We start from the raw sequence: 13576 nt of genomic DNA on the forward strand, positions 1-13576 counted from the left end.
TGTTGGACTGTATCTTGAACTTGAAGATGTACCACCACATGTTCATGATGGAACATGGACGAAATTCATGTGCCTTTGAGCATTTGGACATGCCTTTATTGTACATGATGTGACATGTGCAGTCTTGTTGAGCCATCAATGTGATCATGTTGATCCATTGACTTGAGTTGAGCCACCAAGTATTCATGTTGTGTCATCAACTCTTTTTGAGCCATAGAGTTGTGGATAAGCCTATAATGTGTCTGATGAGCCATAAATATTCCAAGTGATTCACCAATATCCTGATGCTCTACATATGATCTAGATGTGTCATCTGAGATCATGATGATCCAACTAGCTTTCAGCAAGTGCTCCATGTCAACAGATGTGTTCCATGTGTACAAAAAGTGCTCCAACATCTGATTATTCAAACACTTGTTGAATCTTCAGTATCTTTCCAACCTGAAACATTCTAATAATGTTTATTAGAAAATGTAAATCAGTACTCAACTCATTTCAAGTGACAATCACATCAAAATATTTCCAACAGTATATGTGACAAGGATTCTGTACATATAAACAATGCTGAAATCTGATTTCGTATGAAGAAATTATACTTCTTCGAAGTTTTGCGATTAAACCTACATGACTCTACATATCGTAAAACGTAAATTTTTGATAATTTTATTTTTTTAGCCTAAGAGGTCTAAACAAAAGTCGTAGTAGTCATTAAACCGAGAGCATGCATATAGAGAACGTCTAAATCTGACTTCGTGAGAGGAAGTTACGATTTTCTAAAATTCAGCGTAGCAGTATACAACTCAGAAATCGAATTCTAGATCGCTTATTTGTTAGGAAAAAAATCTAAATGAGAGTTGAAGATCTCGTCCATATGATTCCATCGATATAAAGACAATCGAGAACAAATATCGTATGAGAGAGTTATGAATTTTAAACAGACTTTGACGGTCTAAGCCTATTTAAAATATAACTTTAAAAATAAAGTCAAAACTAGCCGACGGAGTCTAAACGAAAGTTGTAGATCTCGTCTAGATCTTTATGAGGATAAAAAGAATGTCGAAAAAGAAGCTTGTATGAAGAATTTATAACATTTTAAAAATCTAGAAATTTGCACACTCTACACCTAGCGCAGTGATGACGTGTCACCATGAGAGGGCACCAAGTGGCATGGTCGGCTGCCCCCTTACATTATCGAGAAGAAGACATGGCACCACGAGAATGAGACACATGGCACCAAAAGAAGAAGAAATGTGACACCCTTCTAGAAGCAATGACGCGGACAAATGACAAGACTACACTTGGCGCATGGCAGGAGGAGCCAACAAAGCTCATGTGTGCGGTGCACACCCCCTTGAACCCCTATAAATAGGGTGAAAAACTTACTTATTTCACCTCATAATTCATCCTAAACTCTCTTTAACCTCCATCCTTTCTTGAGTCCGATTTTCTTGAGGTTCCTAGCGATATTTAGTAAGGTTTTGAGTAGGCAAGGTGTCCGGCAAATAGAAACGTTCGGTTTTGAGATTCTGTCCGCGTAATTTTGCTTGTTTTCATTAAAAGCCCTGTAAGTTAAGCTACACTCTTCTGTTTTCAGTGTAACTTATATTTATAGTCATAAGTTTTTATTATGAACATATAAATAAGATTTATCATTAGTTCCAAGTCGTTATACTGATTGATCTACTTACGAGAGAGGTGTCTAGAATGGTCATGTTGGCTTGCTTTTGGATTTCAAAAAGGCTATATGTTGAAATGATCCTGGCTCCCAACTGTCCCGCATGGCTAAGCCTTACTTGATGGATCGTGATGCAGACATTGGGATTAGTGAGGAAACTAAACTATAATTATTGTAGTTGCCAGAATTGAGAAACTAGACTAAGGCTTAGTACTCTTTGCATCTAGTTCTTTTCAATGTACGAAGCGAAGCACTGCCAAAATCATTAGTCAGTCATTTTTATCAAGGTGAGTGCATAGTTACTTTCATCTTACATATAGATATGAATTATCTAATTAATAAATTTCTATATGTGCTTATGTGCAAAGGTGTTATCTATTAAATGGTATGTTATAAAGATATGTTATATGATTATACCATATATGTACTTGATAAATATAGTACATTGGGTAAGAGTGGTAGTAATACATGTCCTAGTATACTGCGAGATGTAGGAAATGATAGAATGCCACAGCCGTAGGAATGGTACTAGTGTACCAATGATATAATCACCTAACAAAGTGTAAGTGACAACCACCAGACTATTCTTGACCATCCTGTGGAGCACTAGAAGTGATGGCCTTTGTGCCTAAACACTGGTAGTGATGAATTACATGCATATCCCTTAGGATAAACCCTTAGGAATGAAAATAAAAAGTAACCTACTGACATGTATTATGGAGAAAATCCCATAACAGTATTGTCAGCAACAATGATTAAGATGACCCTTAGTATAGATCCTTAAGGGAGAATAAATAAGTAAATGAGGGTGGGTAACCGGGTTAATTGTTTGACAATTAAACATATTAATTATATTATTGTGTGTTGAAAACTCTATGTACTCACCAGGTTTCCCAACTTGTCCGACTCAGTTTCTTTGTATCACAGGTAGCAATAGGAAGGTACTGATAGATAGTTATCTGCTGAGAGATTTAATGTAATGCGTAGACTGATAGAATATTGATGTAAGTCCTATGTTTATGCTTATGTTTCTTGTATCAGTTACGAAATCCCAAGATTTTATAAATTAATGAAAAATGTTTCTTTAGAAAAAATTTTACGGGACCATATTCCGCATTTATAAATAGGCTCTGTTTTTATATAAGCATAAACAAAAATTATAAAATGACTGTGAATTTGGGGAGGTCACATCCATCATTTCTTGGGTTTAAAATTTTTTCAGAGTAGGGAAGGAATATTTATTAATCAAGAGAAATACACACAAAACCTGCTTAAAAGATGTGGAATGGAGAATTGCTTAAAAGCTAAGGTTTCCATGGTAATTAGCACTAGCTTAGGTTCATCATTGTATAAGCCAGTTGTTGATCTCAAAACATATAGAAGCATGATAAGCTCGTTAATGTACTTAAATTCAAGTCGACCTGATATAATGTTTAATGTGTGCAATTGTGCTAGCTATCAAGCAAATCCCAGTGAACCCACAATGGTAAAAAGTATTTATCGTTATCTTCATGGCACTTCGACTCTTAGATTATGGTATCCATTAATTATAGGATTCTTTATTCAAGATTTCTCAGATGCTAATCAAAGAGGTTGTCAATTAGATTAAAAAATCACTACATGCGGATGTCAATTCTAATATGGAAAGCTTGTGAGTTGGCAGACGAAAAAGAATACGTGTGTATTGATTTTTCGACAATTAAGGCTGAATACATTGTTGCAGCAGCTTGTACTTCTTAAGTGATATGGATCCAAAGTCAACTACATAACTATGTGATTAACATGAAGGAAATTTAATTATATTGTGATTTTCAAAGTGCACTTCGCATATGTCAAAATCCAGTTCAACATTCCAAAACTAAGCATGTTGCACTTCGATACCACTTCATTAAAGATCATTTTGAAGATGAGAATATTGAAGTTCATTTTGTTAAAACAAGTGACCAACTTGCTGATATTTTTACAAAACCATTATATGAAAAATCATTTTTGAGAATTTTAAATGGGTGGGGAATGATGGAAGCTTGTTATGTTCCTAATTATTTATTCAAGATTTCTCAGATGCTAATCAAAGAGGTTGTCAATTAGATTAAAAAATCACTACATGCGGATGTCAATTCTAATATGGAAAGCTTGTGAGTTGGCAGACGAAAAAGAATACGTGTGTATTGATTTTTCAACAATTAAGGCTGAATACATTGTTGCAGCAGCTTGTACTTCTTAAGTGATATGGATCCAAAGTCAACTACATAACTATGTGATTAACATGAAGGAAATTTAATTATATTGTGATTTTCAAAGTGCACTTCGCATATGTCAAAATCCAGTTCAACATTCCAAAACTAAGCATGTTGCACTTCGATACCACTTCATTAAAGATCATTTTGAAGATGAGAATATTGAAGTTCATTTTGTTAAAACAAGTGACCAACTTGCTGATATTTTTACAAAACCATTATATGAAAAATCATTTTTGAGAATTTTAAATGGGTGGGGAATGATGGAAGCTTGTTATGTTCCTAATTCTAACTAATTTTCTCTTAAATTTGATGTGCAAAAATTTTGGACTAACTTTAGTTAACTGTCAAAATTCTATTTAGAGGTTATTATTCCCACTCAGCATTTGACTCGCTTCACTTTCGACATTGTCTCTGATTCGTTCAACACATGTTGACATCTAGCGAATGGCAAGATTCTCTAAATGGGAAACGCATACTCCTCGGAAGCATATGTTTATGGGATGCACTCGTTTATGAGAGTAAATAAAACATTTCTATTTAAACACCATACTGATTACTCATTATTTATCGTTTACTGTTTCGGAAAATCAACTTATTACTCAAATTACAACAATATGTTTCCTATGGTCCTTACTTTGTGAAATAGATCAATTGAAAAACTTTTCCAATGATGCTCATTTCACAATTCCCAATCCTTATCATTAGTGTTAGAACACAAGGTTCTTGCCACTACTACAATATGCTAGATTCTAACATTTTATGCAACGATCCTTTCGCAAAATCATAGCACAAAAGTCACCAAGACTTGGCCAATGAAATTTCAAAGTACTCTATCAGAAATTGTTACAAGACAATTCCATAGACGTGAAGTCTCACATTCAAAGTACATTCCTTTGAACATCCTTCTTGCATAAAATTTTCTAATCTAGACATAGACTCTCAATATCCAACTCCCAATATGGAAACATTTCCACATTTGCCATATGATAACTCATTCTTAATAGAATCTTATCTATTTATAATAATGTTGATGTGGTCCATCCAATACCATACTTCCAACTACTCACAAGCTACCAATCCTCAGCGAACTTTGGATTGTCTTTTGATAGTTGTTAATTATTTTAGTCAAAACCGATTCTAGTCATTTTTCCCTCTTAATGCGCTAGACTTTTGGAAAATTTTAGAATTCTCAAATATTATTGCATTTGCAATCAATCCTATACCCAAAGCGTATGGGACACGATGCATAATGTCTTATAAAGATATGATACTTTATCAATCTTCTGCCATAATATTTAATGTGTCACGTTCTCACAATTCGAACTATGAAGAGGGATGTCGTAATCATAATCGAAATTTAAGAACACACTATTTATTCTTTGACTAAATTTTTTAAAATTTCTCAATCTAAGCTTTAGATTTTGAAATGAAGTATAATATTCTCTCCCTTAATTATAGCAAAACAACTTTTCAAACCATGCAACTTTGCAAATTGAATCTTTTTTTTTTTTTTCAATAATTAATATTGCTAACTTGTAATAGCCATAATAACCATACAAGCATAACACTTATGCTCCCACTATCATGATGATTATTATTATATAAGCATAATACTTATGCTCTTACTAGCTTTGACATGTATTAAGAAAACAACTGAACTTCCAGAAAACAATGCTTATTGAATTTCTGAAGTTCATATTTCTAATACCAGATGCTTCGATAAGCCTTTATCTAAGCTTCTTAACTGCTGACAGTGCTCAATCTTGCACCCACTCTTCTTACTATGTTGAACTTTCAATTGTAACCTTCAGGTTACAAACCTGATCTTTATTAGAGACTCCCGCTCCTTCATAAAAAGACTTAACTTCAGATATGTTCTTTACTTCGATTATTGTAACAGACCGATAGGTCATGTTCTAATGACCTCTCATCGTATGATGCAACGCTTAGACTCAAATATGTCGCCCTTTTTTTCTGTCTATATTGCAATATCTCTATTAATATTTTTCCCCATTTATATAATCATCCCCAATCCGAAACCACACTCTCTATCTCAATTTTAATCCCTAAAACTCACTTAGATCTTGATATTTTGGAGCTGACAGCCTACGATTTCTCTCTACACTCTACCCATCTGTATTCCGACACCACGAATCATCGGCCATGTATTTGGTCATCACTATTGTCGCCACCAAAAAACACACAGTCAGACTACTATTCCAGACCCAATATACTGACGATGGTCCACTTCTAAGCCCTTACCAAGGTCTCTTTCTTTCTCTCTCTATATCTCTCTCTCTCTCTCTCTCTATATATATATATATATATATATATATATATATATATATATATATATATTTGTGTGTGTGTGTGTCAATTTTATGGATTTGTATCTACGCCCATATGAGATTTATCGGTTTTATAGGGACCTGGCTACATAGCCTTCTTCACATTGGGGGCTTGGAAGGTTAACGGAGGTTGGGGTGGAGGTGCAAACCATCTCCGTGGCTAGAAAGCCTTATTCTCTCTCTCTCTCTCTCTCTCTCTCTCTCTCTCTCTCTCTCTCTCTCTCTCCACACTACTGACTTTCTTGAAGAAACCCTTTCTCCGGTTTGAAATTTACATCTTAATAAGTTTTTATGTGTTTAGGTTTCTTTCAAAATCTCATATACGTTGTCTTGTAGGCTTAATAAATGGTTTTCAGATTTAGATGCGGATGAACCAAAAGGGAACGAAAATGGTTTTGAATATGGGTTATCAAGTTGCTCATTAGCTTAAACCCATTAAGGTAAGTTTTATTGCTTTTTTTTTTTTATTATTGGTCTTTTTGTCTAATTTTAGGGTAAATTATGAAGATTAGGTATCGAAAACATTAGTACTTAATACAAACTAATTACTCATTTGTATTGACGAATTTGATGTACATGGGAACAAAATTATAGATACATGTTGATGATCATTCTATTTCAAAGAGGTAAATAAATTATAAACATTTATTGTTTTTCTTTGATAGTGAGTTGGATTGGTTAGTATTAGATACATGTTCTGACCCTAAAAACCATATAATCTCTCTGTCACTTGATTCTCATTCCTTGATGAAGAACACCTGCAAACCACGGTTTGTCTAACCCTATTTCTGTCTCTTGCTCTCAAAAGCTTCTATCGTCAGCTTCTCAACCATGATTACTCTATTAATTTTCTGATTATGAAATTTGTGTGTTTGTGCTGATGTGTAGCTTGAAGAACCGATAGTCTAAGTTTCACCTACAACGCATCTGTTTTCTCTCTTTCTCTTCCTCTTTGTCTCCTAAAATAATATTCCTTAAACATGTATACAATAGGGGATAAATTGGAAGGACTGAAAGCTTAATTTTGTGTCATGGCTTTGTAGGGAAACAAATTTTGTGAGCATGAGTATTGATTTATGCTAATGTTAAATCTAGCACGCTTGATCAGGTGATGAACCTCTATCAAAATGACATGGTTACCAGTTAACAGTTGGGGACAGGTATGTTTATGCTTATATTTGGACTCGAATTCACGTGTTAGTTTGGTAAGCCATTTTTTTTTTTTTTTTGATTTGTACTCCCTTTGATTAGGGCTTAACTTTATTTTGACTGATATAGTTGGTGGTATTTGTCTATTCCTCCATGGCTATCTTTATAAATTTTCAAGTGTTGATTTAGTTTGACATTAAGGGTTGAAATTAATAGTCTAGCTGTAAAAATTTGATAATGACCAGTTTGCCCTTGGACCAAAACTAAAAAACAATAACGACAAGGACTAACTTTGTAATTTTTGCATGTCCTTGAATAAAAATTTATAAATCACAGATGTGCTCTTCTTTTTAAAAGTTTGTAACAAAATCAAAGGATAAGAGCTATTTACAAATTTACTTTTTGTAGTGTACTTTTTCCCACTATCCAAGGGCAAAATGGTCGTTTTAAAAGTCTTAACACTAGGCTATTAGCTTAGAAAAATTGTAGAAAACATTTTGGGACCAAAATTGTAAAAATCAAGGACCAAAATGTAATTTACTCGAAAAAAGAAATTAACTTTTCATTAAGTGTATTTCATTTATAACATCTTACTTTCCGTTATATGTGTACTATAGCATCGTACTTCCATTTCGTTTTGGAAATAACAATATGTTTTCAATGTTCCATCCTATATTCTGTAATATCTATTACAACTTTGTACTTGAAACATTATGTAATATCTGTTTACGTGTATTTCATTTATAACATCTTACTTCCCTTAAAATTGCTTTTTAGAGTCCTCACTTTTTCTTTTTTGATTTCTGCCACAATATTTTTGATGAATCCTCGAGTTGTTGATTTTGCTATATAAGGTTTATTTTTTCTGCACTTCTGCCACACTCTACCAATGGCTTTTCCAATGGTCCTTGAAATTGCACTTGTTGTGGAGTTTTTATAACCTCATTTGTTTGATTCTTCATATTGTGATAATCTGATTCGTGTACAAGCATGATTTGTATTTACTTTTTTTTATGTACTTCCCATATAGATGTGTTTACCCAACAACTAATTACTTTGACAAAAACAATGTATTGACTTTAGGATTAATATATATTATTGGGAGGGCAAATAAAACGGAGAAAATTTTTATTAGCCAAGCCTTTGTAAAAACAATTAAAAGTGTTCCTAACATCAGAGGTGAAATTGATGAATTTTTGGCTGTCTGGAAGATACAAAACGATGTATGTCATGCTAGAGCTTAATTGTGGAAGATTTGAAAGTAAACAGATTTTTTGTGGAATAGGATTTATATTAGATCACTAATTGAATACTTTTTATATAAAATTTTCACAAGATTATTATTAATACTATAAAGCTTGGATTATATAATATTTCTACAAAAAGAGTATGTAACCTTTGGATTTATGTTTGATGCATTTTTTCATACCAAGTTAAAGAGTTTTATAATGAAAAGAGTCTATGTGGTGACTTTTATTTAAAACTTTCTACGAGATTAAGAAAACACCCGGTTTTTAAAATATGAATTAGGGTGAATAAGTTAATTTCATGAAAAAAACATAATTAATAGCAACCTTTTAAAACCCTAAAATAATATGGATTGGTAATATGTGGTTTTAATTACCCTAAACTAAAGTAATTTTTTGTATATTTCAAGGAAAATTATATAAAAATAAGGTATTTTAATCAAAGTTTTTATTGTAAACTTTAATTTATAAATAAAAAATAATCATTTTACATAATTTATCCATATGGTCTAAAGACTAAAGCAAAATCTAAAATTTAAATAAACAAAACCAAATTAAATTTTTTAGCTAATGTTTATTAATCCACAAGCAATAATAATTAAATGCAAATAAATAACAGTTATATAATTGTTAACACAAAATAATGATATGATTTTATTTTAACCAAACAAGGGCTATCCCCATTGAATGTGGTGTATAAACACAAACAATCTTATGTTCATGAACATTTATAAATAATCTCAAATTTTCATTTTTAATTATTATTGATTTCGTTTATGCTACCGTGAATTTTATTGATAATTGTTTAGATGTTTTAATTATTTGCGTAAAATAATTAATTTCTTCTACAAATTAGTTTCTAAAAGAAATTATTCGTACCCATCGTTTGGTGCGGCTAAACGGCTAGTATATATATATATATATATATACCCGGTAAGAAATTTTTTTTGGTAGGAAGGTAAGAAGTTTTTTTTTTCTACATATTTTTTTGACGAACAAAATAAATGATTCACAAGAAAAAATTCCCAAAAAAACATCTTTATGATTCATCTTACAAATGAATCATCTAATGATTCACTTTGTTTGTTCGCGAAAAAATATGTAGAAAAAAAAAACTTCTTACCTTCCTACCCAAAATTTCTTTCTTATTTGATCTTGACTCTATATATATATATATATATATATATATATATATATATATATATATATATATATATATATATATATACACACACACACACGCACACACACTTTAGAACTCGCAATATACAATTTTACCTCATATAAGCAATTTTACCCCCACCCCATTGATCCTCTCAATGACACGATCCATACTCTCGGATCTAAAATGAACGGCTTTACCTAATCCATACTGTCAGATCAGGTATGAACAACTATGTTTAATCCATGCTCTCGAATCAATGAAAAATAACTATGCCCAATCCATACTCTCGGACTAAGGACAAATAACTATGTCTAATCCATGCTCTCGGATCAATGAAAAATGTTAGAGTTCTACCCTCCGTGAATATCTCACCCGTACTTTTAAGGAGATACTACCTAATATTCATCTCAAGTAATTCAAGTTTATTTTGTAAGTCCTAAATCATCATATGTTATCAGCTATGTTCTTAACACGTATTTCAAGCAATATCAAATATCTTACACTTAAACATATATTTAATACTTTAATTAATATTTGTATTAAAATCACCTTCATTAAAGGGACTATGTATTCACTTGTTAAAGTGATGACTCGAAATTCAGGCATCACTTCAGTTCTAACAATTTTCTTTTCCTTTGATGAAACCTAGTATCATTATTACTAGATTTTAGTCTAATATTTATTGCGATTAATTATTAGTCAAGATTCATCATTAACTTAAAGTACACTTCATGATCTATCAAGTAAAGAACAACCAGGTAGGATCATATCGAAGGTAAGGCATGTTTGGTATACGAAGTATACTGTTTGGAAATCTCACTTTAAACACCTCACTAAATCACAACCTAGACATCATCCCCATAAGTAGATAAGTTAGTATAACAACTTGGAATCACTGATAAATCTTGTTTATAGGTTCATAATAATGATAATGAACTTATACATAAGTTATACTTAAATTAGGGTAAGCATAACTCACTTCCAAGGGGGTTTAGCAAGGAAACGGGCTCTGTGCGGGTAGAACTTCTGAGCCGACAAACTTCTTGGGGACTTCTGGTGCTCCGGGACTCACTAATAACACCTAGGAGGTACTATGGAATAGCCTTGAGGGTTTGAGGAGGTTTCAGAGAGAATGGGTTAGAATGGTGTGAGAAATGGAGTGATTTACGCCTCTATTTATAGGTTGTGAATTGGTGTAACATGGATTGTTACTGGCTAAACATGAAGTGTTGAAGTGCCAGGTGTCGGGATCGTATGCAAAGCCTTAGGGAAGAAGGTGTGGCTGTGATGGTGCCACGTATCACCTCCGGAACTTAATAGAAAGGTTAATTATCTTCTATAATCCGTAACTTTCGCATACAAACTCCGTTTTTGACGTTGTTTATAGCGATATGATCTACAACTTTCGTTTAGACTCTGTCCACTAATTTTGACTTTATTTTTAAAAGGTATATTTTAAAATGCTTAGACAGTTAAATTCTCTTCAAAATTCATAACTTTGTCATCCGACGGTGCCACGTGTCACCTCCGGAACTTAATAGAAAGGTTAATTATCTTCTATAATCTGTTACTTTCGCATACAAGCTCCGTTTTTGACGTTGTTTATAGCGATATGATCTACAACTTTCGTTTAGACTCCGTCGACTAATTTTGACTTTATTTTTAAAAGTTATATTTTAATAGGCTTAGACAGTTAAATTCGCTTAAAAATTCATAACTTTGTCATCCGACGTCCATTTTCGAATGTATTTATATCGTTTAGCTCCTATTAAAGAGATCTTCAATTCTCATTTAGGTTGTGATGGCTGAAAATCGATCGATCTAAAATTTGATTTCTAGGCTGTATACTGCTATGCAAAATCTTAGAAAAATCATAACTTCTTCCAACGAAGTTAGATTTAGATGTTCTTTATATGCACACTCTCAGTTAAACGTCTAGTACGACTTTTGTTTAGAGCGCTAAGGCTTAAAAGTACTTTTTACGTTACGCGGAGCCGTGCCAGTTTAATCGTAAAACTTTGATGGGTCATAACTTCTTCGTTATAGTCGGATTTCAGCGTTCTTTATATGTACATAATGCTTGTGACATATACTACACTTTGGTTAAGACTATTTACTCTAAATAATCTTATATCAAAATGTCATTTTAATGCTTATTGTCTCTAAATTGACTAGCCTGAATCTGTGGGCGTTATAGTTATATCCCTATTAGGATGATTACGTCCTAGAATCATCAACGAAATAGGGCTTGTATAATGACTCCATACACTATCTTTTCATCCTACGTAATAACTGTAACTCTTATGTCCTTTCAAATTAGCATCTAACTATTGGACTTCTTGACTGCTGACAGTGCTCAATCTTGCACTCGCACTTCTTACTATGTTAGACTTTCAATTGTAATCTTCAGGTTACAAACATGATCTTTATTGGAGACTCCTGCTCCTTCGTAAAAAGACTTAACTTAAGATAAGTTCTTTACTTCGATTATCATACAGACCATTGGGTCATGTTCTAATGACCTCTCATCATATGATGCAATGCTTAGACTAAGGTCTTTTTAGTCAAATTCTAGAATGGGATATACCTTCTTTCATGTTCTAATGTGATATAATCACATTCTAGCATGTAGCACTTATAGCTATAAGATTATTACTTAACAGCGACCATGATACTTTAATCCTTTGGTTTAAGTCGAATACTAGATCGAACTTGGTTCTCTGAACCATGTATCATACTTATCTTAGTCGGACTCGATTTGATATGAACACTAGGTTTGGGATAATAATCATATTCTTAGTCATTATCGGAATGATGGTAATGAAAGACATGAACAAAACGAAATATATTACTAGTGCCTTGGTAACCTTGTGACTTTTCCTGATCCAAGTATGAGTCTTGTACGTCCGGTAGTATAGGCCTCTACTACCTTTCACACTACTCATACTCGTCCCAAGTATTTTCTCTTAATTCTCCAAGTTAATATCACAAAAACAATTTTAACACATATAAATGTGTCCAAAAAATCATAATTTTTTCCCTAGAATCTACTAGGACTTCTTCCATGCATATCTTCAATCATTAATTCTGCTTCAACTCAGTTGGTGGAGGAAATGCTAAATGATGGTATTGTTGGATTAGTGTCTAAGTCCATAACTATTTTGGTATGTACTTGACCCGATTATGAGCATGGTCCTTTTGGGTTGCCTTCACCATAGCAATATGTAGGATGATTTAAGGAGATAAAGGTTTAAATATGATTTATTAATATATTATGAGAATAATATATTAAAGGAGAAATCATATTGTTTAATTAATATTAGTCAAGAATTAATTAAGAATTAATTTTGTGGCTAAAAGAGATTAATTAAATATAGGGGACTGGACTGCAATTATTGGATAATTGAGTTATTGGGCTAAGGAATGCTATAGGAATAAGGGGTGAACGAAATTATGATGGAAGCCCATCATATTTTCGTCCATAGCCTTGTCCAGAAGGTTCCATGGGCTGCTTAGAGTTTAAGCTGTCCATTAGGGTTTTGACTGAAACCCTAGAAGCCCACACTAGTATATAAAGGACCCCTTAGGCCCCAAAAACGTGGACAACACTTCCATTAGGGTTTCCAGCCGTTTTTTGGTGCCTCCTTTTCTTCTCCTCTTCATCCAAGTTGCATATGGTGTTTGTGACTCCATTAGAGGTACTACACTTGTGGTACTTGCTTTCAAGAGCTAAGGAAATTCAAGGAACTAGT

At 32.8% G+C, this 13576-nt stretch overlaps 1 long non-coding RNA gene across 1 annotated transcript; it reads left to right on the forward strand.

Annotated features, from left to right (window-relative positions):
* Positions 1–5940: 5940 nt before the first annotated feature.
* LOC145032947 (uncharacterized) lies at positions 5941–8078 on the forward strand. Its single transcript, XR_013677240.1, has 2 exons — positions 5941–6181; positions 6341–8078. It is a non-coding gene; the product is annotated as an uncharacterized LOC145032947 (long non-coding RNA).
* The last annotated feature ends 5498 nt before the right edge of the window (positions 8079–13576 follow it).

Source organism: Lactuca saligna, chromosome 2 (genome assembly GCF_052625555.1).
Source record: "Lactuca saligna cultivar CGN05327 chromosome 2, ASM5262555v1, whole genome shotgun sequence".
Taxonomy (NCBI): Eukaryota; Viridiplantae; Streptophyta; class Magnoliopsida; order Asterales; family Asteraceae; genus Lactuca; species Lactuca saligna.